The sequence below is a fragment of the Tachysurus fulvidraco genome, chromosome 19 (genome assembly GCF_022655615.1).
Source record: "Tachysurus fulvidraco isolate hzauxx_2018 chromosome 19, HZAU_PFXX_2.0, whole genome shotgun sequence".
Taxonomy (NCBI): Eukaryota; Metazoa; Chordata; class Actinopteri; order Siluriformes; family Bagridae; genus Tachysurus; species Tachysurus fulvidraco.
Genome location: NC_062536.1, coordinates 14,337,026 through 14,364,823, shown reverse-complemented (window position 1 = coordinate 14,364,823; position 27,798 = coordinate 14,337,026). Strand labels below are relative to the sequence as shown.

At 40.4% G+C, this 27,798-nt stretch overlaps 1 long non-coding RNA gene across 2 annotated transcripts in view; it reads left to right on the top strand.

The window, feature by feature from the left end:
• The window catches only part of LOC113645498, a 61,325-nt gene extending 35,139 nt beyond the window's left edge, over positions 1 to 26,186 (top strand). The window contains exons 2-3 of one of the 2 annotated variants that reach the window (XR_007138649.1): positions 10,954 to 11,129; positions 23,359 to 26,186. This is a non-coding gene — a long non-coding RNA (uncharacterized LOC113645498). Of the gene's footprint in view, positions 1 to 10,950; positions 11,130 to 23,358 lie in introns of both variants that reach the window. The other variant, XR_007138648.1, reaches the window with a different exon arrangement.
• Positions 26,187 to 27,798: the final 1,612 nt, after the last annotated feature.

Here is a 27,798-nt window from a genome sequence, read left to right as displayed (position 1 = left end):
ACATTCTGTAGGTTGCTAATAGCTCCGTATAGCTCACTTACAGTAGCTCCTCTTTACCTTTAGCGCTAGGAGGAATGTAAACTCCGACAATGTAAACAGTAGTAAATTCCCGTGGTAAATAAAATGGCCTGCATCTAACAGTCACAAACTCCACCGACGATGAGCAGTAAGTAGAAATAAGCCCAGAGTTCTTACACCATTCCGTGTTGATATAAACACACACACCACCACCGCGAGTCTTACCGCACAGAGCTGCATTTCTAAATGAAGTTAGCCTGTCCAGCTGAATGGTGGACAACAAACACGCGGCAGCAAGATTAATATAAGTTAAAAGTATATGAATTTTATGATTTCCTTATTTTGAAACTCCGAAGCGTTTATCTAATTTTTCTAGGTGTCGGGTGATGATCTTCGTAACCTTTGATGAACTTGTCAGTAAAATGAATAGGATGTGATCGTATAGCGCCTCAAGAAACACCAATCACCCATGATTTTTAACCCAATAGTAATAGCACACCTACACATACACATTCATGCGTATTTAAATTCTGCTTCTCAATCTCCAGCATGATAAAACATGTTCGTATTCATCCAAAGTAACACAGAATGTGTGGGATTTTCCCCATTACTGTAATACACTAAGCCTTGGATTTTGTGCCTGCAGTAAAATCTCCCCGAATCTCAGTATCAGTAACATTTCGATGTTGCTACGTGTTGACCAGAGTGATGTACAACTGCATCCATATTGCCATGGCAACAAAAGAATAAACTTTTGAAAGGAATCGGTTGTTAAAGCAGCAGCTCGCACCTCCAAGGACGATTATATGACGGGGTTATGTAATCGCTCAGACAAAGAATGTCCTGGCTGCTTCAGTTCAGCGGGATGATGTGTGAAAGAGTGAGCAGCAAGAGGTGTGAGAGAGAGTGTGGAGAGTGTTAGCAAGATTTATCATGTCGATTCTGTTGTGCAACCTTCATTTAATCAAGGTTAACGTGGGCTGAAAGGACAAGATTAATCGTATGTGTTGTATAATGTGTGCGCTCATGTTCTCAGGAGCAGATGCATAGTATATGGTTTTGGCATAAGTAATCTGCAAATGAGCTAGAAATGACCAAGCAGATGCTTCCATATATATATATATAATCTCAAGTAATATTTATACCAAAGGGCTGTTGAATTCTCAAATCTGGTTGGTCAGAAGGTGATTCATATTGTACTTAAAAACACAGGCTATGCTATTATTATTATTATTATTATTATTATTATTATTATTATTATTATTATTATTATTATTATTATTAGTAGTAGTATTATTCATTCATTCATTCATTCATTCATTCATTCATTTTCTACCGCTTATCCGAACCACCTCGGGTCACGGGGAGCCTGTGCCTATCTCAGGCGTCATCGGGCATCAAGGCAGGATACACCCTGAACGGAGTGCCAACCCATCGCAGGGCACACACACTCTCATTCACTCACACACTACGGACAATTTTCCAGAGATGCCAATCAACCTACCATGCATGTCTTTGGACCGGGGGAGGAAACCGGAGTACCCGGAGGAAACCCCTGAGGCACGGGGAGAACATGCAAACTCCACACACACAAGGCGGAGGCGGGAATCGAACCCCCAACCCAGGAGGTGTGAGGCGAACATGCTAACCACTAAGCCACAGTGCGCCCTTCTTCTTCTTCTTCTTCTTCTTCTTTCTTAATTAATTAATTAATTGATTGATTAAAGTAACAACTTACATGTCCCAATAAACTAACACTAATAATAGATATATATATATATAAAAAAGTACACTTGTTGATATAGAGACACTTATGTGATACTAATGTCTGTACATTGCCCTTCTCTAGAATGACTTATGTTTGATCAGACTTTTATACAACTGAATGTCGTACGAGATGAGATAAAGGAGAAGCCACGTGTGCTCTCTGCCGTCTCACCACCACTCGTAGTCTCTGCACCGAGTCGCTCCATATTTGCATAAAGTTCAACTTTTCTCAGCATCGTCACTTCACCGGACACGCCCACATCTAGTCACTAAGGGTTATACTCACTTATGTCATTGATTGTCACCAGTTCTCATTAAAATGAATGATCTCTTGTCACTTTGTCACACTAGGTGTGAACATAGCATAACTTTTTTTTTTATCCACAAACAGAAAAAGTCTTCAGAAAAAAAAAAATGCGGCTGGAGAGTAAATGACTGTTTATTGCTGCTGTAAAATAAATGATAACATGGACTTATGGTGATGATTACAGAGGCTTATTGTGTGGACGTTCCAATTTTGTGGACATTCTAATTACAAACAGATGATTTATAAATAAAAAAAAATCGTTTGGAAAGGAATGTGGTATGAGTGAAATAAAAGCTTAAAAATAAAAAGCTAAAATATAAATCTACTTTCGGAGGGTTAAACGAGGAAATCTGCTTCGCATTGGGCCGCATCACACTATACCCCACGTAGATTATTTTTCTTTAGCGGCACAGATAAGCATTTTTTTTGTCCTTACATAATCGGATGCATTACAGGCTACACAAACGAGTAGAAAGCTGCAGGTTGAGCTTTTTTCATCATGGTTTTGGTTTGTAAATAGTTTGTCACCAGGATAATGTTAGGAATGTGTGTGTGAGTGTGTGTGGGCAGGTGTTTGCCTGATGGTACCTGTTGTGAAATCATCCTTTACACTTGGCCCACGCCTTCCACACTGAACTTTGTCTCCAATAAGCTGTGGTTAGAGAGGATTACCGAGAGCCTGGTGAAAACAAAATCCCCCTCAGGCAGAGAGGATGACAGATCCCAGATCAGCCGTGTAACATCACACCGAGAACTAGTGGTGTGGAGTAAACGAGCACAGAGCAGCTCCTAGAACAGATCATACATACTGTACATCATCTGGATCTTATAGAGAACCTGATGTTTGAGCTGTCAGATTTGATCACTTCTCTGGAAAAGGAGCATGAACCTCAGCGGTATTTGGTGAACTTGTCACAATTGAAAGAAGGGGAGAATAAAACAGATTCTGGAGTGCCAAACTACACAAAGAGGCGTGTCTGAAAGCCTGTCAGTCATATTCTATCAAGCCTACTTGTCTTATCCACTACGTGTTACAGTAATTATGCACGTTTTTGTAAGGAAACAGAATAGATTTTTGAGCGTGTAGCCAACAGTATGCAAGTACTGGGACATACGAAGTACAGGTCATGTAACAGAAGAGAAAGCTGAAAGCCCCCCCCCCCCCACCCCCAGCATGCTTATTTCAACATACTACAATTTGGGACACACTAATAAATTGCGACGCTGTAAGCGTGTTGATGCTTGGGGCGTGGCTTCGTAGGGAACACTAAGGGAATATTATTGTTATATGTTTGAATTGAGTACCAGCTAGCTTAAATTTACATCAGGCAGAATCTCTGATCTTAACTTTAATATCTTTCGCTACAACCCATCACGATATTATTGCCAACCCAAATTCCAGGACATTCGGGAACTCAGAACCACATGAAAACTGACATAAACACACCAGTCAGACATTCAAGCAGTAGTAAATTCAGTACATGTCAGAAGACAAAACATCTCAGAGACCCTAGAGCAACGGACCTGCCACAAATACGACTTTGTTCACATGGAAAATATATCACTATCTGCGAGTGATTAGGGCAGCATGTTTGGCAAGTTGTGTAAAATTGCGTCACGTTTATTGCTTCGGTTTCCTATAAAACTTTTAAAGAGCCATGTGAATTTTAAACAGTTCCAGTAAATCCGTGTAATGTGAATATCTCCTATTATATCTGTCAAACAATATATCCATCTGGCCTTAGTAGGGCAATAATTATGAATAAAAGACTTAGGGGTGTGCTTTTCTGTCTGAACATTCAACAGCAGGGTGTTGTTTCTGTTATCACACCAATGCCACGTTGACACATACAGGAAATGACAGTAAAAAAAAGTGACCGGAGACCATTTTCAGCGGAATTCTGGCGACATAAGCAACAGCCTCCGTGACATGTTGAGAAGATGTAAATATGGAGTGATTTGGTTCAATGCAGTAACCAGTAATAGGGACACCCACTGGAAACATCATAGTAGAGCTCTTCTCGGGTCTAAAGAAATGTTCCCGACCCGAAGTGACCCGAATTACTTTTTACCCGAACCCGACGTGCATAATTTTTTTTAGACCCGAGTCCGACCCGACCCGACTGCAATTTTTAACCCGACTGGACCCGAATGTTGCATAACTCTACACTAAATTAACCGCTACAGCGTGGATTCAAAATTGATTGACAGGTCTGTTTCAACGAAAATTAGCTTACCACCAGTCAAACGTCGCCAGGCACATGTCGCAAGCGGTCTTGGCAAAAAGAGGAGAGGTCGGAAAAGGACTCGAGTCGATGCACACACACGGGATACAGTAGTTCGGGTCATCTTGGGTCCGTTCGGTAAAAACACATTCATTTTAAATTACCCACCCGTGTCCGAGGCACACGTGAAACTTTTAGACCCGAACCCGCTCGGGTCTCGGGTCGGACCTCGGCTTTTCGGATCTAAGTGGACCCGTGAAGACCTCTACTTCATAGTACATCGACAGTCAACTTTCAGCTATAAAATCGTGAACGTAGTATAACTGTCATTTTCCCACCAGTCTCGTTATGTCATGTTCACTCTCCGGACCCTTTGGTACTAGACGTTTACTAGACGTAAAAACACATAAAATTCCTTAACACTTATGCTTTATCTCCAACCCAAACAATGTAGATAACATTTGTGACTAATGTTTGCAATTCCTGGATCACATTTAACACTTAAAGTGTCACTCGATATTTGTGATAAAGTTATAATTTGTGTAAGAGAAATTACTATAATAAAGACCTTGGTGGCATAAATGTAGGAAAAAAAATAGTGTTTATTATTTTGAACCGATTCATCCAATACTGGCGACGAACAACACCAGAAGCACAAGAAACAAAAGATTATCCAGTCAGATAATTTACAACAAACGCAAACCTCTTGTAGTAAAAAGAACTAATTTGACCTGAACACCATCTCTTTGATGCCAGATTTATTCCCTCTTTACTGTTATAATAAACCCCACTCTACTGGAAGGCTTCTCACTAGAATTTGGCGCACGGATGTGGGAATTTGTGTACGTTTAGCTATGAGCTTTAGTTGAGATCAGACACTGATGTTGGCTGAGGAGGTCTGGGGTGCAGTCAGTGTTCCACTTCATCTCAAAGTTATTCAGTGAGGTTGAGTCAACACTTGAGTTGTTCTCCTTCAGGATCAGAAAACCATGTCTCTATAGTGCCAGTGAACGACAATTGACACGATATAGCATACAAAGACAACCTGTACAGTTGTGAGCTTCCACTGTTGTGGCAACAGTACAACATCTGTGTGTAACAGTCTGGCGTTCACATACATGTGGCGTTCACATACATCACATACATAGAAAAACATAAATAGCTGCAAGAAGAATAAACTTGTGAAACTTGTCTTCAAAGCCTGTTGTCTGATTTATAGTTCAAGTTGCTTATTGATGACAAAGCCAGACCTGATCTCAGATCCGTGAGGGGGGAAAAGTTCATTGGTGGAAGCACTCAGTGTTTAGGATGGAATGAAAATCTGGATGAAAGGGAGGATGGAAGGGGGACTGTGACTGCCGGTCGATTCTGACACAGCTGTGAGAGAAAATCTGGATGAAAGGGAGGATGGAAGGGGGACTGTGACTGCCGGCTGATTCCGATACAGTTGTGAACGATGAACGTGAGTGAATAAAAAAGAGAGAGGGATTTATAGACCGGAGGCGATAACTGGGTAAAGGGGCATTGGACAGACAAAAGGGTGTATAACACACACAGACAAACACACACACACACACACACACACACTTTTTTAGTTACTGACCATCACGTTCCTGTGGGTTGAGTCACATGACCACAGCATGAGTCGTACATCGGCTGTCTTTGAGCTCCTTACTTAGTGGCGCCACTCTCAAATCCCAACTGCCTCTGGTGTGTGTGTTTGTGTGTGTCTGTGTGTGTGTGTCAGAGGTCTACCACTGGATTCCTGTGCTATGAGTTGGAGAGGCACCTGCCACAGAAGTAATACATCCTATATCGGATCCTTCTGATGGTGAAGTGTGCGTGTGTGTATGTGCATGTGTGTGTGTGTGTGTGTGTGTGTGTGTGTGCGTGTGTGTGTTTACATGCGTGTGTATGTGTGTCAGTGTGTGTCTGTGATTAACGTATTGTGGGGACCAAATGGCCTCATCATTATGGAAAGGCATGACAGATCTGGCATTGTGGAGCCACTTTGTTCTGGGCCGCATGCCAAATGTAAGCTACAGTAAGACACATAAGAATGGAAATTCCCCTTAAACAGAGTTAGAGAGGCTCATAAATAAGGAGGATCATTTACAGGTTTGGAAATTTGAGACAGATAGTATTTCTAAATGTGTTGTCCATGGTACGGATGGTTCTGTAGTTGATATTCACAGCATATTGTCTCAATATATCTCCTTTTTACTCTGACAGATAGATAGATAGATAGATAGATAGATAGATAGATAGATAGATAGATAGATAGATAGATAGATAGATAGATAGATAGATAGATAGATAGATAGAAATACACACACACACACACACACACACACACACACACACACACACACACACACACACACACACACAAAGCTTTAAGGGGACTTGCGACATCATTGCCACTGTTTTTGTTATACTTCCATTGTTTGTGTTTCACGATAGAAAAAAGGTGCTCTGTAACCTGGTGCTTTGTTGCTTGTGATTTGGTTCTCTCTCTCTCTCTCTCTCTCTCTCTCTCTCTCTCTCTCTCTCTCTCTCTCTCTCTCTCTCTCTCTCTCTCTCTCTCACACACACACACACACACACACACACACACACACACACACACACACACACACACACACACACACACACACACACACACACACCTAACACTTCCACCATGCGTGATCACAAAAGAGATCAGTGAGAGAGAGCATGAGGGAGGTGAAACAGCGCAACCTGCTGTGTGGAATAACACACTGCGCCTAGGGATGACTCAGATGTGATGGATGAGCCGGTAAGCATTTACAGAAAGAGAGGAAAAGAGGCGGAGTGAGGACTGGAAAGGCGTGAGGAAGAAAGAAAGGGAGAAAGATATTGCTTACATGTTGACACACTCTGAGGAAATCAGAGCCGTTGGATGTGTCATGTATGACTGTGTAGCTGAGACAGTATGAGCTTTCTCTCTCTCTCTCTCTCTCTCTCTCTCTCTCTCTCTCTCTAACACACACACACACACAGAGGATGACAGTCCAAGAAGCTCAGTCATTCTGTTGTGCACGGGAGAACTTTCTCTTTCACTCTACCTCATCCCTCTTCAGCCTCTTTCTCTTTCCTTTTCGGTATTTCTCAGAAGGCAGCGAGGTGCTGGGATACACGGACGTGCAGGATAGACGGCGTAACACGTGAGTGTTCCATCAGTCACATTGGGGATGTTTTATGCTGAACACAGCTGTAATGGGGTGGCTTTGTGGGGTCAGATTTTCAGACAGAAGTGAGAGTTGTGTGTGCGTCAGTGTGTTAGAGTGTGAACCGCTGCCTCTGTATGAACTCTTATCCAGAGTGGCTTACATTTTTATTTCAGTTTATACACCTGAGCAATTGAGGGTTAAGGTCCTTGCTCAGGGGCCCTGCAGGGGCAACTTGGTGGACCTGGGATTTGAACAAATGACCTTCCGATCAGTATTCAAACACCTTAACCACTGAGCTACACATCTCTCTCTCTCTCTCACTCACTCACTCACTCTCTCTCTCTCTCTCTCACTCACACACACACACACACACACACACACACACACACACACACACACACACACACACACACACACACACACACACACACACACACACACACACACACATTTGTCGTGTCAGTGTGACCTGCACAAGTGTCTGGATTTCTGTTACAGCCCTGAAATGTGGATTTACTGGTACGCCTTAAAAAGGCGTACCCTTGTTTGCTTGGCATTTTCAGAGCCAGTTCTAATGAGAGTCGATGATGTCTCTGCTCCTAGACGACTTTAGGTCGGAATTTTCTAGGAATGTTAGTTACATTTTTCTGTGTTAATTATTTCTGGGAATGTATATGACTTATATTAACAGTAACTGCAACACAGACACACACAAATGTCCCCGGTTTTACACATTACCTAACTGAGGTCCTAGTGACGCAAATCTACACTGCATACCTGACACTGAACACCGAGTCCATGTTGCTAAGATATGCCAAGCTTCAGAGATGGTGTGTTTTGATGTAACCTGCATCAGCCAACATCGCATGCACTTTCTACATCTAATGGAAAGAATGGAAAATCTGATCTGAGACTGAGCCAGGCTAAATACTGCTGCTTCTGTTCTTCACAGGGATGTTTGTGATAATGTTTTTAGAGATAGTTGAATACATTTGAGACTCGAGAAGTCTCGGGCTTAGACACGGTTTAACTCGCTAGTACTTAAGAAATGATGCTGCTGCCGTCTGGCTTGGTGGAGACAAGAATATAGAGAAAAGGAAAGGAAAGGAAAGAAAAGGGAGGGAAAGGGAGGGAGAGACTCGTACAGTATCAAGGGAGAGAGTGTGTGAGTGTGTGTGTGTGTGTGTGTTTTCTCTCAGGATGAGGTCAACCAGGTGCATGAGTGAGCTCTACTTCCTCTCCTCCCTGTTCTCCAGGGCAACATGTCTGGTCACCACAGTTACTGACCTTTCAAGCTGCTGAGTGATATGGAAGAGGGGCAGGATTTGGATATGAGAAAGAGAAAGAGAGAGAAAGATTGCATGCAGTAAAGTTACGCAGCAGGAAACAATGGGTGCCTCACAGCTCCAGGGTCCCAGTTCGATCCTGAACTCAGATTACTGTCTGTGTAGAGTTTCGCCGAAGGTTTATTCTGGGTTCTCCGGTTTCCTTTCACCTCCCAAAAACAGGTTGGTGAATAGACTAAAGTCTAATTTGCTGTAGAAGTGAATGAGTTTGTGGAAGTGTGTTTGTGAAGTGTTGTTTGGTGTCAATTCTCTCATCTCAAACAGGAGACTTGAATTGGCTCTGGGTCCACAGAGACCCTGAGCAGGACGAAGAGGTTACTGTAAAGGGATGAATAAAAGTGTGTGTGGATGTTTGTGTGTGTGTGTGTGTGTATGTGTGTGTATGTGTGTGTGTGTGTGTGTGTGTGTGTGTGTATGTGTGTGTGTGTGTGTGTGTGTGTGTGTGTGTGTTGCTTTAACAAGGCTTTGCTTTGTTCATACAGCAGGTAATTTTGTTCACATCCTGATTCTTACAAAAACATATAACTCAGAATTTACAACCTCCGACTAGAAAAAACAAAGAAAACGTCATCTCAAGTTGGAATTCTTACTCACAAACATTGTATAACACTGTTATGTTTTAGGTGTACAGAACAGTACAGAAGTGTACAGAACAGTACAGAAGTGTACAGAACAGTCCTGTAGTGTTTGCTAAATTGTTGCTAAGAAAAGTTGACCATAAAGGCACCCATGTGTCCAGTCTTCGAGTTCTGACTTCTCACTTCGGAGTTAAGTTGAAAGCAACGTTATAGTAACAGCAGCGTTACTATAGTGTTTATTTAAAAAGTAGTTAAGTAGAAGACGTTTTTACCGGTATACCAACATGGAGCTTGTCTAAGGGATTATTATATATATATGTATATATATGACAGTCAGAGTTAAACCTATTCGGTGCATGCAACAGCACAAAGCACAAATATTTCTAATTTAGCCGTTAGGTCACTGAAGGGGAAAGGACGTGACATGTAAAAGACTCGTGTTTGCTTCTGGTAGCGTTTACGTTCACATTGTGACGACTTTATCTAGGTGAACTTTGACAAGGTGAATTCACCAGCCTGAGTGTTATGAGCCAATTGGAAAGAAGAGGGCGGCGATTTTGCAGTTCTGCGTCAATAAACAGGTCGTTAAGTAATAAAAACCGCAGGATACAAGATGGTGTGCTGTGCTGTGCTGTCAGTATGTATCACTTCACAATCATTTATTTTCGCACTCTGTATCGAGCAGGCAAGTTGTTTGAATTGTACAGTCTGATGTCGATGTCTGTATTACACGCTTCTGATTTATTTATTATGTGCAGTAGAATATGGGTGTGGACTTACTATAGAGTAAGGCACCATATACGTCCGCCGGGTTGGGTTCCGCTTCTGTAGCAGGTTCTACACTTAGGTCATGCTGCTCCTGCATTTTCTTATTCAGGTCACCAGGAAGCATCGACTACTGAATGAGTGGGGGGGAGGAAGAATATGATTGGTCAAGCGTACCCACATGCCTGGAGAGTCAGTTTAGGAATCTTCTTGCAAATGTGGCTTGAATCTGATTCATAAGTGAGGTTTTGAGTTGTTAAGCCTGTGGAAAATTTCTTCTGCTCAAATTTGACATGCCAAGAAATGGAGCGTCCATGCTGTGGGATTGTGTGTGTGTGTGTGTGTGTGTGTGTATGTGTGTGTGTGTGTGTGTGTGTGTGTGTGTGTGTGTGTGTGTGTGTGTGTGTGTGTGTGTGTGTGTGTAAGAAAAACTGCCAAGGAAAAGGGGTGGAGTTCAAGTTTCTCTCTCACTCTCTCTCCATCGGTGCCATGTTTCTTTAATTCTCTTTCATGGGTGTGTGCTTCCTTTTCTTTTTTTATGACTATGTGTTTGTGAATGCTCATGAGGACGTAGACACACCCTGTTTTAGAATGAGATTCTCAAACTCTCTCTCTCTCTCTCTCTCTCTGTTTATCTTTCTGTCTCTCTTTCTCTGTCTGTCTGTCTGTCTGTCTGTCTGTGTCTCTCTCTCTCTCTCTCTCTCTCTCTCTCTCTCTCTCTCTCTCTCTCTCTCTCTCTCTCTCTCTCAGTAGAGCCTAATTAGTGGACTCGAAGCAGGTGCTCTGTCAAATCGGACAGAAAAGGATTCTGCGGCGGGACGGCTGACCCGCTGAGCTTCAGAAAGCAACAAGAAGTCGATCTGTGTTTGGACAGAAGAGTGGAAAGCAGCCTTGAACGAATCGATTTGGTCCTGCTGAGGTCATACAAGGTATGTGACCACTTAAGCGATTGGCTTACTTAGTTAGGTCGAGATGCTTTGTCATATTTTTTGTATGGATTACAGCTTGTTAAGTGGCAAACAGGAATTATATGTGTGTGTATGTGCTTTGTGTGTGTCCGTGTGCGCAACGTCTGTGTGAAACTGACACCTGAAAGTACGTCAAGCCGAAGGTAACTGAAACTGGACAGATCAGGCCCATCCCACTAACTGCTCACGCTCTGCGTATGTGTGTGTGTTGTATAAGACAAAGATGGAGATAGTAATAAGAATAGAAATAGCCCTGAAAGAAGTAACTGGATGAAAGACGGAGAAAGGAGAATATAAAAATCACGGAACAAAGGGACAAATTGAGGCCACTCTATCTGATGTACATCCAGTAACCTAACCACACCCCCCATTCTCCCATGTGCTCATGAGTAAACAACAGAGGGTGTATGTGAGTGTGTGTGTGTGTGTGTGCATGTGTGTGTGTGTGTTTGTGCACATGCTCAATGTTGTAGTTAAATGGTAAAAAACATGCCTTTTAGAGGGAGGCGAGCAGTTTAACTCTGGCTCGGTTTAATGGAGTGTTTTGACCTCAGGATGTGAGCAGCCATGACAACATTACTATGCTGTGGAGCAGCCAATGAGTTGGAACCCTGCGTCACAGGGGTGTGTGTGTGTGTGTGTGTGTGTGTGTGTGTGTGTGTGTGTGTGTAAGTGTATTTCAGAGAGCAGAGAGAGTGAGAGAGAGAGAGAGAGAGAGAAAGAGACAGAGAGAGAGAGAGAGAGAGAGAGAGAGAGAGAGAGAGAGAGATGCTATAGCCCATGTACTGTAGCATAAACATTCGAGTTTGACCAGAACAATGTCTAAGGTTTAAAAACGCATTAAAAATATGATTCACTTCCACAAACGGCACTCAGAATGTGTTTTTCTTCTTTATCTTTATCGATAGATAAGCGACATGTACGTCTTATCGCTTTATAGTTATATTTATATTAAATACTGAAATGTTTCTGAAATGTTTTCTCTCTGTTTCTGAAATGTTTCTGAAATGTTTTCTCGTCATTATGTAGATTTCCGATTTGCTTGAAATATAAACCCTACAGTCAGAGAAGCTGGTATAGAAACTTTCATTACCGTCTGACAAAAAATCAAGAGGTCAGCTTAGTGCTGTGGTAAAAAACGATTGCCAACATGATAACAGTTCAGTATCAAGATTTATAATGAACCATAGCATCAAAATGGATCAAATTAGTATCCATAAAAGGTATAGTGTTTTCGTTTTTAAGGTTTACAGGGTATAGATGTGCTCAGACGTCCGCTTCATACTCCTAGACTAGAAAAAAAAAGCGCTTCCAGTCTTCATGTATTCGACCATCTAATTTCAGCAATATCTCAGAAACAAAACCGTCATTCATAATATTGATATTTATAGTTTATTTTGTATTAGATTTTTACAGCCCTGAAAATTTGCCCCTCTTTAGTTCTGGTGTGCTTTATGACTATGAGCAGACAAAAACTTTATTTTAATTACAGGAAGCATCCAAATACCCAATAGAGCAAAATTGTAGAATCAATTTTAAAGACTAAAGAATTTTAAAGTGGGTGTGGTCTGTATGAGGTCTGTACTAGTATAATTACAGACCGCTTCTTTAAAAAGCCTTAATTTTAATGCTACTGTACATGACTGTGTAGCATAATGTGTAATCGCTGTTCCAGATGCTATAATACTGATACACAGTCATGATCACACACTGCTCATGAATATGCATTAATTACACTTTAACATAAATACATGCATGTATATTCATCTGAACTGTATGAGTGTACTGCTGGCGAAATCCCCATGCTGTTTGCCGTAGTTCCAGAACGGGTTTGCTTAGTTTGGTGTTCGCATTAGGACTGGCGCAGTCACACCAAACTATAGCGTCATTGTTTTTACTCTATAGTTCAGCGTGCCAGGTTCTGTCAAAGAACATGTATTAGTACACCAACACACTCATTGCAGCAGGAACGCTATGTTCTAGATGTTGTTATTATTGTACATCTTGCCAGATTACTAAACTTTCCCACTGCTTTGCGTATTTCAGGATTAAGGCATGAGCATGGAGTTTGCCTGTTCTTTAAGGGTTTTCTCTGGGTACTTGGTTTCCTCCTTCAATTCAAAGACACACTTTTTATTCTGATTGACATCTCGAAATTGTCCATAGTATGTAAGTGTGTGTAAGTGTTGTTCTCTTCGATGGGTCGGCACAACATCCAATGGCAACAATCTTTTGCTTTGTGCCTCGAGTTCCCTGGGATAGACTCCAGAAAATGGTTGGATGAATGGCTTGTCCATATATTATGTGAATATCTCACCAAGGCCATGAAGAACAATATTTCGTTCTGTTGTTTATATGTGGTTAGACAGTACATCTTTAGACATTGCTATAGGGTGTGGTTTCCTCTGTAGATGATTGATAGATTCTCTGGTAACTGATGTGGGGAGTTTTATTGTGATTAACTAGCATCAGTTTTATATGAACCCGTGAAGCAGCAGATCTGCGAAAAGGAAATTTGTGTAATATTAATGAACAGTGATTTCAATATCACACTTCTCTTGGTATCTTCCCCTGCCTAGTTTTGGTGAGCTTGTGCTCATCGTAGGTTTAGATTCCTGTTCTTGGCTGACAGAAGTGGAACCAGATGTGTTCTTCTGCTGTTGAAGAGCTCAAGGTTTAACATGTGTGCATTCTGAGATGCTTTTCAGCTCAACACTGTTGTCCAGAGTGGTTATACGAGTTACTATAGACTATCAGCTTTCATCTGTGTTTTTGCTTGCATCCACCAGATGTTTTGTTTGGTTTTGTTAGTAAATAAATAACACAATAAAATGGCTCTGAATAATTCAGGCAGTGGTCTGTCTATGGTTTCTCTGAATGCACTATACACTAATGGCTGCAGATATAAAAGTCTTTTTAACGAGGACCTTCTGACTTACGGTCTGTGGAAAGCATAAAGACAAAGCTTTGCTAAGTTGTTAAGTGGGATGATGATCGGCTGGTACTTTATATCTTTTCCTTTGGTCAGTAATTCGCGGTGAAGAACGTCAGTAGTCAGGAAACGTGTCCAAAAGACACGGATCGGAGGTTTTCGAAAGGAGGTTGCCGTTTATCATAGTCTGCTTTATCCTGGTGGATCTAGAGCTGATCCTGGGAACTCTGAGCACATGTCAGCAGAACAGTACACTCTGGATGTATCCGTGAGGCTCTGGGTTTGGAGTTTCAGGTTTCTGAACAGATTTTTCTTACCGTTTTATTGAAAGAGGACAAAAAGATCTGTGAAGATAGTCAACATCTATTTATTGATCTGAGCTTTGATATATCTACTGTTTAAAGTAATAGCATTATATTTTGTTAATTTAGTAAATTTCAGTTTATAGTTTTGGCTATCTGTATATAATGTTCATCGTACACACACTGTACTCTGTAAAGTACTTCTATATTACAACTTTATTTAACTTATTTAACTCTTGTAAACTGTATATCCTGCACTTGCTACTGTACCATTGCACTCTGGTTAGACCTAAACTGCATTTGGTTGCCTTGTACATGTGTAATGACAATAAAGTTGAATCTAATCTAATCTAATCTAATCTAATATAAGTCATCAAAGGAACTGGGAGGTAAGACAGGATGTTTAGAGGGCGTGGCAGTAGGGTGTAGGGCATTACATAACAATTAATGGACACATAGGATTCATCCCTGTAGTGTGCAAAAATACTTCTAAGTATCCAAGTACATTACACTGTAGTGTACGTTAACTGCAAGCCACAACACAAGTCATGTTTTAGATGCCAGAATGTAATGTTTCCACAAGTTCTCCAATTCACACTCCAGCAGTCGCATCTGAATGCTTCCCCCACCAATCATTGTGTTCCTACCGTGTTACGGTCCTCATGACGTCAGTAAAACTGTATTTCTATGATCTGCATTTTAATAGCAGGCTTTTGTTTTTTCCCCCTGAAGATATTTCAGTAAAGGGAAATAAAATAAACTTTACGAACTATTAAACACACAACGACACAATTGGGCTTTTTATCTTGCACATACACATTTTTTTCCCAAATCTGTAGTTCCTCTAACTTATCAGATTTTATTATTGTTCTGTACAGTCATCCATCCAGCACGTCAGAATTCCAGGAAGGCTTGCTTTACCGTAAGCCTTTTTTTTCATGGCTCCTTTCGAGTTTTGGGAAGTCATTCTGGCATGCTGCCAAAGGGGCAAGGACTGCCGGATTTCTTCTGTATGAGTCGCCTGTGCGGTTAGCAATCCGTGTCTTCGACAGCCTATCAAAGGGTTCGCCAGTGTCCGCTACACATGCAGCTGGGACTTGTGAATTTTTTTGCTCTTTTATTAAGGGTTAGTCATTGCCAGAGGTTGCGGCTCTTTACACGAGTCGTGATTTGGGGAATACTTGCTGCCTGACTCAGAGGAAGTGAGGTCTGTGTGTTGAAATGGAAAGCAAATGGGGCTAAAGAGAAACATATATAAAAAGAGACAGAAATCCAGGAGCAGAGAGCCAAACAGTCTGCTGGTCACGTGGAGATGCAGCCGACGGTTCTGCATGAGTCATTCTGAGTCATTTAGAGTCGTATATCACTCACAGAACCACTTCCATTCTGCACTTGTACCTAACTCAAGCCGTGCCAGGACTGGCTGGTGGAAATGGACTAAGCTTTCTTCTTCTTCTTTTTTAGTTTTTTTTTTTGGAGAAAATAAATGAATCAATTGGAATATAGCCAAATCTTATTTCCTGTTAGCAAATAGCTTGGCATACACTATTGTATATGGTCAAAGGTTTGTCACCTAAAGCCACACACAAAGTGTCATTGAACATCCTATTCCAGATTTATTCCCTATAACCTCTACTGTTCTGGGAAGGGATGGATGATGGATTTGTGATCATTCGGCTACAGGAGCATTATTAAGATCCAGCGCTGATGTTGGGTGAAGTCTGTGTTCCAGTTCAGTGCAGAAGTTCTTCCACTCCAACTTAACACACCAAATCTTGACTGACCTAAATTCCTGGTTCTTAACTGCTAGTGAAGGAAAACTGTACATTTACAGCGTACAAAGTCATCCCATACAGGTGTGTGTGCTTCTAGCTTTGTGGGAACAGTTTGCAGAAAAAAACACATATGAATATGATGGTCTTGTGGTAGCTTAGTGGTTAAGTGGTTGGATGGACGTGAGTTCAAATCGAGTTTCACACTTCTGCAACTGTTAGGGTGTCTGCCAAATGGTGTCTATAAACCTTTGGTCTCACTGCGTACTGTATGAAACGAGATGGGGTCTGATATCATGATATCATCTTGATCAGACTTTTAATTCATGTAGCCTATCACTGACTCATGTGAAGTGAGAAATTGATTCAAACTCCCCCTAGATTTAGGATCTATTGTCGCTAATTTATTCAAATCTGTGTCATTTAAGAATTTAAGAACGTTAAGAGCGTGCGTGTGGGAAATTCTGAAATAGAGATGGAATAATTTCTCAATCATTTGTACGTTAAGTTGTTCAAGCTGTTATAGTATAAGGGGACAAGAGTGGGACTGAATGATAGTACACTAGGGAGCATGATTTACTTCAAAACTTTCAATCTAAATCTCTCTTAATGGTGTTTTTTTTAAAGAAATATGCTTTATATTATTCTGTTTGTCTATGTAGAGTGTATGTTATAACATGAAAAAGCCAGCTTGATCTCCATGAGATTACAATTAGGAAGCACAAATGCCATGCTATAAAGCTCTACCCTAATATTTTCATATCAGTTACTAATGGGTAATAAAAAGAATTTTTAGTGCTAAGGAATTAGTGATAACTGTTTAGCATTACAGCATGTGTCAGAGCTTAATCTGACGAACAAATCTTTAAATTTCCAGGACGAGCATCAGCTCGGCTCTGCTGTCGAGTTTGCAAACGTGGAATGATGTAAATTTCATTTAGTGAGGAACTGAATGGGTTTTGTTTGTCAGTAGCAAATATTTTTTGTGCTAGTCAAAGCTGCACACACACACACACCCACACACATGTGCACACACACACACACACACACACACACACACACACACACACACACACACACACACACACACACACACACGATTACGATGAATGCTAATAAAAGACAGGCTTCTAAGTAAATGTGGAATTTTAATATGACTCAAACTTCATCACATCCCCTCTTTCATCCAGCTCACAATGTACTGAAACCTGCCCTCGGTTGCGCTTCTCGTGTGTGTTTGTGTGTACGTGTGTGTTTGTGTGTGTGTGTGTGTGTGTGTGTGTGTATATGTGTATGTGTGTGTGTGTATGTATGTTTGTATGTTTGTATGTTTTTGTGTCTGTGTGTGTGTGTGTGTGTGTGTGTGTGTGTGTGTGTGTGTGTATATGTGTATGTGTGTGTGTATGTATGTTTGTATGTTTGTATGTTTTTGTGTGTGTGTGTGTGTGTGTGTGTGTGTGTGTGTGTGTGTGTGTGTGTGTGTGTGTGTGTGTGTGTGTGTGTGTAATGAGAGTTAGAAAGACAGTCCACTCTGAGGTCTGCTTTTTTCTCGTTGCTTCTCTTCCTGGTTTCCCAGAGCTCCGGTTATTTTCCCTTGCTGCCAAATGTATACCTCCACTTCAATTAGATTGTTGTGGCTTCTTAGATTTTCCCCATAAAAAAAATCATTCTCCTTCCTCTATGACATACAGAGTGAGCAGAAGTGGGCCAGAGGTCAATCTGTTACTGTAAACCCTTCAGAAGTTTCAGCCAGATGTTTAAAATTCCCCAGAAGCTCACCAGAGAAATTCAAGAGAATTTTACTAGATCATGTCTTGGATTAGAGTGAGTGGCTATATGAGAGAAAGTAATTAACTGGAAGTATTTGGGGAAATGAAATGCATTATGGGAAGCGAGGGAATAGTAGTATTGTGTTTGTGGAAGGGGATGAGAATACGCTTGTTGTACCTGCAGTGGTTATTTTTAAAGGGGATTCTTAAAGGGAGTCTTAATGAGATCAAACAAAGTAATAGTTGAACACGGTTCAGTTTAATACAGCTTCAGTTTTAATACAGCTTCAGTTTAATACAGCTTCAGTTTAATACAGCTTCAGTTTAATACAGCTTCAGTTTTAATACAGCTTCAGTTTAATACAGCTTCAGTTTAATACAGCTTCAGTTTAATACAGCTTCAGATTAATACAGCTTCAGTTTAATACAGCTTCAGATTAATACAGCTTCAGTTTTAATACAGCTTCAGTTTAATACAGCTTCAGTTTAATACAGCTTCAGTTTAATACAGCTTCAGTTTAATACAGCTTCAGATTAATACAGCTTCAGTTTAATACAGCTTCAGATTAATACAGCTTCAGTTTTAATACAGCTTCAGTTTAATACAGCTTCAGTTTAATACAGCTTCAGTTTAATACAGCTTCAGTTTTAATACAGCTTCAGTTTAATACAGCTTCAGTTTAATACAGCTTCAGTTTAATACAGCTTCAGTTTTAATACAGCTTCAGTTTAATACAGCTTCAGTTTAATACAGCTTCAGTTTAATACAGCTTCAGTTTAATACAGCTTCAGTTTAATACAGCTTCAGTTTTAATACAGCTTCAGTTTAATACAGCTTCAGTTTTAATACAGCTTCAGTTTAATACAGCTTCAGTTGACACACTATTGCTTATTAGTGGATCCGACCTAGTGAGCAGAAAGCCATAAAAATAAAGGTGGTATTTTGGGAAAAACCCATCAGATCCATCACTGTGGCCTGATCACTGGTAACGTGACAAAACAATCCCCAAATCACGGCGAATTTAGGCTTGTAACCTGCCTTGACTCTAAATGTTTTACTTACCACATTTATTTGCTTTAGTTTATAAGCTGAGTAGACATTTTATATGTGAAGCCAGACATTTCGCTTTGTCAATATGTCCATGATTCTGCTACTCCACAGTCAGAATGAATTCATGGCAAAATCAAAGGATTTATCTCCTTTTTCACTTCAAATGTAGACTTCTCAGAGATGGGGGACTCGAGTCATATGACTAGACTCGAGTCAGACTTAAGACGCAGATTTGAGACTTGAGACTTGCTTGATAAATATTTAAAAAAAAGACTCGACTTGACTTTGACTTGACATTCATGACTTGAGACTTGACTCAGACTTGAGTTAAATGACTCAGAGACGGGGGACTCGACTTGACTCGAGTCAGACTTAAGTCGAGAATTTGAGACTTGCTTGACAATATTAAAAAAAAACTCAACTTGACTTTGACTTGACATTCATGACTTGACTCGGACTTGAGTTAAATGACTCAGAGATGGGGGACTCGACTTGACTCGAGTCAGACTTAAGTCGAAAATTTGAGACTTGAGACTTGCTTGACAAATATTAAAAAAAAGACTCGACTTGACTTTGACTTGACATTCATGACTTGAGACTTGACTCGGACTTGAGTTAAATGACTCAGAGATGGGGGACTCGACTCGAGTCAGACTTAAGTTGAAAATTTGAGACTTGAGACTTGCTTGACAAATATTAAAAAAAGACTTGACTTTGACTTTGACTTGACATTCGTGACTTGAGACTTACTTGTGACTTGCACACGACTCCCACCTCTGAGACTTATATCCCATAATAGATGGGAATCTACGGTTAAATGGCAAATTTGCCAGATATCAGTTCCTAAAGGATTTGCAGTTGCAGAAATTTAAGCAATATCAAACAAATTCTTTGATATTCAGAGGAGCTTGAATTTTTTCAGAATAGCAGCAGATTTTCCACAGATTCGGGCCAAGACGCACATTTAGCCAAAGTGAATCACGTGAGACGAACATGAGCACAGTTATCATAAAAAACAAATTCTTTTTTATGAATCCTCTGCTTGCAATTTCACCAATTCGAGTACTGTAGTTTACATTTAAAAAAATGTAAAAAAATCTGCAGAAGAATCGTGCATTGATGGGACCGAGAGCACTAAAGTGTGGAACGCCGGCAGCCTTAATTCACCTGGATAAACGTAACTGCGACATATTTCAGACCACAATTCTGTCCTGAGGATCTTCTCTCTCATTATGTCGCTTTGTGGAAGCCAACATTCTGTTTTCCTATTTAAGCTTAGACAAAAATTTATCAAGAGTAACTCCTCCTAGGGCTTTTGAGCCTTATAAACCAAATTCGGATATGTTGTAGACCCTGATCCGAAGTTTGTTGCTATTACTAAGCGATCCGAGTACCGGTACTTCCGGTACCGGGTCTCAAAGTGGCCTTTTTTCCCATAGACTCCCATTATAAACTTTGGAAGTTTATAACTCGGCAAGCTTTCGAACTATCTACACCAAACTCTGCCAGCTCCTTTAGGGTGATACTCTGAACAAAGTTTAAAATTGATGCACCGACTGGCCTTCCGGTCATGCCACAGCCCCACCCCCAAAATATGCAAAATCAAAAAAACTTTTTACAACATGGACATGTGACATATCAAAACACTCAGAACAAAGAGGGGAACTTCCTCATGGGTATTCTGATGACGTCAAGTGAAACTAATACATTAGCACAACATGGCCATGTGACATATCAAAACACTCAGCCCAAGGAGGGGTATTGCGTCACAGGTTTTCGTCTCCACTTGCCTCCAAATATTTTGGCACCCTAGCGCTCCAGTAGATTTCACAAGTTTTATGTCCACTTGCCTCCAAAAGTAACACTGACCCTTATGTCCACTTGCCTCCAAAAAGCACCGGCCTTTGCGAATACTTGCCTCGTCAAAGCCAACATCAAAGTTTACAAATCTAGTTAATAATTAATACTATAATATTATATAATATAATAAAATACTATAATATATAATTAATACTAGTCATTTTAATTAATATTATAATCTTCTTATTATTATCTTAATATTATTACATTGCCTATTATTATATTTATTTATTTATTTATTTATTTAGCAAAAAATGGAATTACTGTCTGTTTTGTTGTGTTCATGTTCATCACTGAATATGATTGTCATGTCACACCACAGTGGTGTTTAATGACTCATACACAAGTAGAAACTCAGGGCTTTTTCAGAGGATTTTTTTTCCAATTATTTGTAAATGTTCTATTGTTCTATTGCCTGCTATGGGCAATGTATTCAGAGAAAAGTTCCAATAACAACAAAAAACGGTTCCTTCTTTTTGTACTCAAATATTTCTGTCTTCAAAGTAAATGGTAATATCAAACCCATGATGCCCCGAGTGTTTGTTTAAAAGTATCTAAAATTTGAAAGTGTTATTTTCAACCACTAAACTTCTGCACACTGTCATAAACAAAGGGAGAAACATCTCACACTAAAATCCAAGAGTGTCCCGACTCTTTTTATATCAGTATTGCAGCCATAAATTCTGTACGTTGTTTATTTTACAGCTACTAAACCTTTAGCTACAGATAAATGTGACTCTTTACATTTACCTTAAGCTGAGTGAGCAGGTGATCTGCTTGGTGAATAGCACCTATGGGCTATTTCTAGCTCTGGGTGTGTTGCTGTGCTGTCTTTTTTTAAAATTTGTGATTAAATTAATTATTTTCCTCTTCATGTTCCATTGATTTCGTTTGACTCATCCGGTTTGATAAGTTCTCACGTGTCACCGTGGAGTGTGTGTGTGTGCTTGTGTGTTTGCACGTGTTTGTGTGTGTGAGAGAGACATTGTCACACACCTGGTCTTTATAAAGCTCTTGCCCGTGCTCAGACCTCTTGTTGTGTCTCATTCAGCTGGACGTCAGAGTTTAATGAGTTGTCGCCTTTGGGACCCCTTACAGGAATAACACATCACACAAGGATGGCAGCATCTCGAGGGGTGGGGGGTAGTTGTATGTGTGAAAGAACAACACACTCTGTGCTGCTGTGCGTCACGCTTTGATATCACGCCCTCTGTTAAGCGTTAATTAGGTCCTTTTAATAATAACACGCACACACACATGCACACACATACACTACCATTTCTGATTCACATATGAATCATCGCTGGATGTTAAACAGAAATATAAATAGAAATATTCCACTCTTCTGCCATCTGCATCTGCATGTATCTATACCTACATGCATATATATATATCCACATCTGATTTTTATTATCAGAACACCAAAAGTCGAGACCCATCATCTCAAATTGATTTCCATTTTAGAGATCATGGGCTTGTCAAGGATCTCCTCCTCAGAGAGGCCGCTTTGTCCGGCAGAGCTAGTGCGAATATGATGTATTGGGCTAGATAGGGTATTTTGATGACTCATGCTCTGTCACGACAGCTGCTTAAATAACTTGAGGATGGATAATTGTATCTGGTGAAGAAAAAAATCGTGCTTACCTGTACTGGATGAGTAATGGTTCTTATTTAGTGAAGTGCTCATGACGGCTACGCTTCATTACTTGGGTACATAGGGCTTAGTGGTGAAGCTGTTGGAAGGTTGTGAGTTTGGATCCCAGGTCCACTAAATTATCACTTCTAGGCCCCTGAGAAAGGACCTTAAACCTCAATTACTCACTTTGAGATAAAAATGTAAGTCGTTGAGGACTCTCAATCCTGGTTGGTCAGCAGGTCCATTTTCTGTACTACATAGTCACAGGAAACCTGGAGTTAATCACAGGAGACTCTGTGCAGAAAGCAGGGAATATCCAGGATGAGGTGTCAAGCCATCACAGGCACATTCACAGTCTTTGGACTGAGGGAGGAAACTGGAGGAAAGCATAGGGAGAACATGTACAGTACACAGGGCAGAGACAGGAGTCCAACCCCAACCCTGGAGGCACAGTACAGCTCTCAGACAGTAGTATTTGTTATATTAATGTACTCGTTCAATTACCTTATTGTTATATTTTTTTCATGTTGTTTTCATTTTATTAACTTCAAGAGTTCGGTAGAAAGAGAACACTTCCTGAAAGTAAATGATATCTTGTTTTGTGGATGATCCATGATATGCAATGTAATAATAAATGGTGAAAGATAAGTAGAATGTGTTGGTTATGAATGAACAAGGCACCATAACACATTCTCCAGTAACAGGACACCTTGTTATGTTTTAATCTTTATACTCTTAGACACCAAATACTATTGTAAATCCACTCACATGGTCTGTGTTTGCTTCCATATGTCCTCTCTCTTGCTCTCTCTCTCAATCTCCATCTCTATCCCTTTTTCTCTTCTCTTTCTACATCTATCCTTTTCAGATACAGATCTCCCCTCCCACCGCTCTCTGTTTACCACCTGACTACCATCGCACAGAGACAAACTCTTGGCTGTGTGGGCATGAAGCATAAAGTGTGGTTCTGTCAGGGCAGTCAGAGGGGAAAACACTAACCGGGGCAAACGGCGGCCTTCCAGGAGTCACGTCATTCCAGCGTTCGCTCAGAGGGAGTGAAAACGGAAAGTGTTTACCCATCCTTGCTGGAAACCTGGATGGCTGTGTGGAAAGAGGCACAGAGAGGTTATATAAACGCCAGCTGAACCATCTAAGCAGGCTGAAAAGGAGGAAGCAGGAAGCAGCTGATGCTATCACTGGTAGTGATTTTTGAGTGTCTATGAATGCCTTTTTTTTGTTTTTGTGTCACTTCCTGGGAGAGAATGGAAGTGGAAGTGGAGTGACTGTGTGAAGGGAATGATGCTTCCACTGTGGGCTTTTTATACAGGCATACTCACACAGACTTATTTGAAGCGTAGGACGTACTTGTGTGTGCGTCTGTGCGTGTGTGTGTGGTGTGTGTGTGTGTGTGTGTGTGTGTGTGTGTGTGTGTGTGTGTGTGTGTGTGTGTGTGTGTGTGTGTGTGTGTGTGTGTGTGTGTGTGTGTGTGTGTGTGTGTGTGTGTATGCGTGTGTATGCGTGTGTGTGTGTGTGTGTGTGTGTGTGTGTGTGTGTGTGTGTGTGTGTGTGTGTATGTGTATGTGTGTGTGTGTGTTGGGGGAAGGGTTGTGCATATTTGCATTTTCTCAAACTTCTCTAATTTACCATTGAAATACTGCCCTCTTGTGTTTACACACAGAACTGCACACCAGCTTTTTTATACAGAAGTGGCATATTATGTGGCACCAAATAATTATTTCTAGATTTTTGCATTTGCATTGATATCGACTGCATTTACTTTGTAGTTGCTCAGTATTTTATAATACTTGATTATAATACCTACCATTATGATTAACTTAGAGTGATTTGAGGTCAGAGTTGGAGTGAAACTGAAGGTGGCACAACGTATTTCAGTGCCAAACCTGTGGTCATAAACAATCAACAGATTTAACCATGCATCTGTTTGACAGTTTAAACCAGAGGAGACAACACCTATGGTACACCCATAGCAGGATGAGTCCACAATAACTCTCCTCGTGACAGAATCTGATTTATCAACTGATTATTTACCCACTAATTTATCCACCAGAAGTGTATTCTTTATGTAGTGAGTGTGGCATCGTTCCACAATCTCAATAAAGAATGCAGTCACAAATGAAATCATCCCAGGACTCATCAAGCTTTCAACACACTTAGTATTGTTTGTTTTGACTCTTCTCTGTCTGTATATTGTAAGGATTTATAATCTGAAGTCAGCCTAGAAGAGAACGGATGGCTTTTTGTGTCTGCTTTCTCTCAAGGTTTTTTTCTTTCGTGATTTGTCAGTTGAGATTTCAGTGATTGGAAGAGAATTATATAACGAGCGCAGCATACGATGTAAAATAGTCGTATTGCAGATATCGCAAAAATTCAGAAATGCTTGCACACCACAGTGACCTAGTTTCCCACACGAAGACTTAGAAAATGGAGAAAAATGTGTCTCCTTGTTCCACTGGGCTTGTTTCAGGTCTTTTCGTGGGTTTTTTGAGATGTAAACAGGTTTTGGCATAAAACCTGCTTTGAAAAATCGACACTGCCAAAGCAGAGTCTGAGCTGGTTAAAGCCGCTCAAACTGATGGGAAGTTTTTTCCCCATTTATGATTACATACACATCAAACAGAAGGCTAGCGAGTTCACCAACCGCCGATTAAAGTTCAGGTGAGTACACGGCCCTGATTGTCTCTTTTAAACCGTTTAGTGAACCCGTGACTCTGTGACTCATATTTTCTGACTCCTAGCATTCGCCCTCGAAAAGGTCCTAACGTCATCCTCCCACGGCTGTAAGTCATGCAGTGATTTTTTTAGAGCCTATTTTCGCACGGATAAACAGAGAACACAATGCATGAAGCCTGCTCTTCAACTCGCATCACTGGCCATGCAAGGTTCTTCCGTCATCATGACAGAATCTAGTTTGGCAGACTTGCCAGTCACTGTACTGGCCTCGTTTGTTTTAACAGGAGCAGCCGCTTCCTTTTAAAACCGAACCATCTGTTTTTACAGCGTTTTCTCCTTTTCCCTTGTTTTCCTGTTCTTTTTCAGCATGTACACTTCCACACAGCTTGATGGAGTGCCCGAGGGTGAATCTTCTCCCGGATGCTGGTTTCACATGGTGGTTTAGATGTGTTTAACCCAGTGTCTAGCACCATTTGAAATCAGTGTTCCTGAAGAGGAACGGCAGCTGTGGAGTAGCAAATGAAACCACACGGGCTACACGAGCGAACTCACTAATCACGTCAGCTCCAGAATCTTTAGAACAGTAACCTTCATTCGTACTAAAGGGTAACAAACTGACAAGTGGCTATTTATTTTCTATTTGCATGTGCAACACTGGGCTGAGATTGTAGCTACAGCTGTAAGTAACAATGCTATGCAGTGGAACTGAGATTTTTTTAACTTTCAATTCTATGTAGTAGATTCTGTAAAATGACAGATTCATACGCTTTGTTTGGACAAACCCTCTGACCCTTCCTGGGGCACTTGCAGTCCGACATTTCTTCGATTCCCCACTGACCGCTCTAGATCCTGCAATTAGTTCCCATTTATTGTTTGACCATGGTTTCATCTTTCCCTGCCATACAAAACCTTTTATTAAATGTGTCGAGAGACATTAGGAAGAAAAATAAAGTAAGGAATGAATCTGGTGTGTGTGTGTGTGTGTGTGTGTGTGTGTGTGTGTGTGTGTGTTTATATCTATATATATCTATATATATATATATATATATATATATATATATATATATATATATATGTGTGTGTGTGTCACAACCAGGGTAGGAAGGAAGGAGACAGACCCATATGCAGGATAGCTTCAAATGAACGGGGTTTAATAAATAATGAAGACAAAACAGTAAAAGACGAGAACTAAAACAATACAAATGACGACACTTAACAATGACTGACAATGACTAGGGTAACCAAACTAATGATTTTTTTAACTGATCCCTGACTATATATATATATACATACCTAAGCCTAGCATGCAGCATGTAAACGAGCAAACAACATATTTCACAATGAATTGTATACTGTTTCATTTTTATTTTTTGAACTGTTGAACCGTTTATATTCTGAATATTAATGTTTTTTATCGTAACAAAAGAAGCGGTTGCTTTAGAGACAAACTACAAGCAACACGTGATTTGGTTCGTGCTTATGTGAACACAGGGCAAGGAATGTAGAGTGAAATTAATACATTGTCTCTGGTTACAAATCCATTCATCACTGATCGTTTGATAAACATATTGCTTCTGTAGGAATCCCAAGTCTTTGTCGATTTTCCTGAAAAGCGCTGTGTGGACTTGTGATGGAAGATGCAAAAGATCCCTTCCTTGTTCTCTCACCCCATCAAAGGATGACTGATTTCTTCTGGTGCTTAGAGTCTGCTCTTTCTTCTAGCACCATTTGAAATCGGTTATAATGCCTGGGGACAATTTCTTCATTTTCCCGTTCGATGTAGAAGCTCGTGTGTGTGTTCCTGCGAGTGGGTTCATCTCATTGCATGTTCAGGCTTAAACTTGCCTAAACCACCTGTCCGCCCACGCTGAAGTTGTGTGTGAATGAAAACGTCAGTTTGAATGTGTTATAAAGGACTGAATTGGGTTATAACATGTCATGTACAGTATCCTAGCTTTAATTTGTTTCAGGGACAAAAACTCGGTCGTATAAGAAGAAGAAAAACTTTGGAGCAGTTTATTTTTCTTACCTGACAGCGGATTAAATGTTCATTGAAGAAAAAAGACATGCCATATATCCGTTTTAACATCTATAAACAGTCCATCACCATCCTGTCATTTTCTCCTGAATGAAAATGCACTTTATCCTGAAGACTTTTGTCATGTTGCACAACTTAAACGAAATAATTACACCTTTCCCTGAACTCTGATACTGGACACTGCTTCTAAAATGCTCAATAATCATCTTCTCTACAATGGTAGTTTTAAAGCTGTTTATTGTGTAGCATCGACCATATAGAACGAGTCCTTGTCCTTGAGCTGTTACTATAGAAACGCTGACAGTTTAGAAGATGTGCATTAATATGATATATAAATATATGATTTGTCTTCCACCAGCACCACTGTTTAGAAAATGAATCAACACCTTCAGACTAATCAGAATAATGTCATCTCTGTAGTATTAGGCATTAGGTTTATGTACGTTATGTGTTACAAATTTGGTTGAACTGTTAATTGTGAAGCTCAGCAGTAAACATGGACACTTAACAGCTGATGATTTTGAGATCCTGTATATTACTTTAATAAAGAAGTGAACCGGCGGAGGCAGCGCTCAAGGC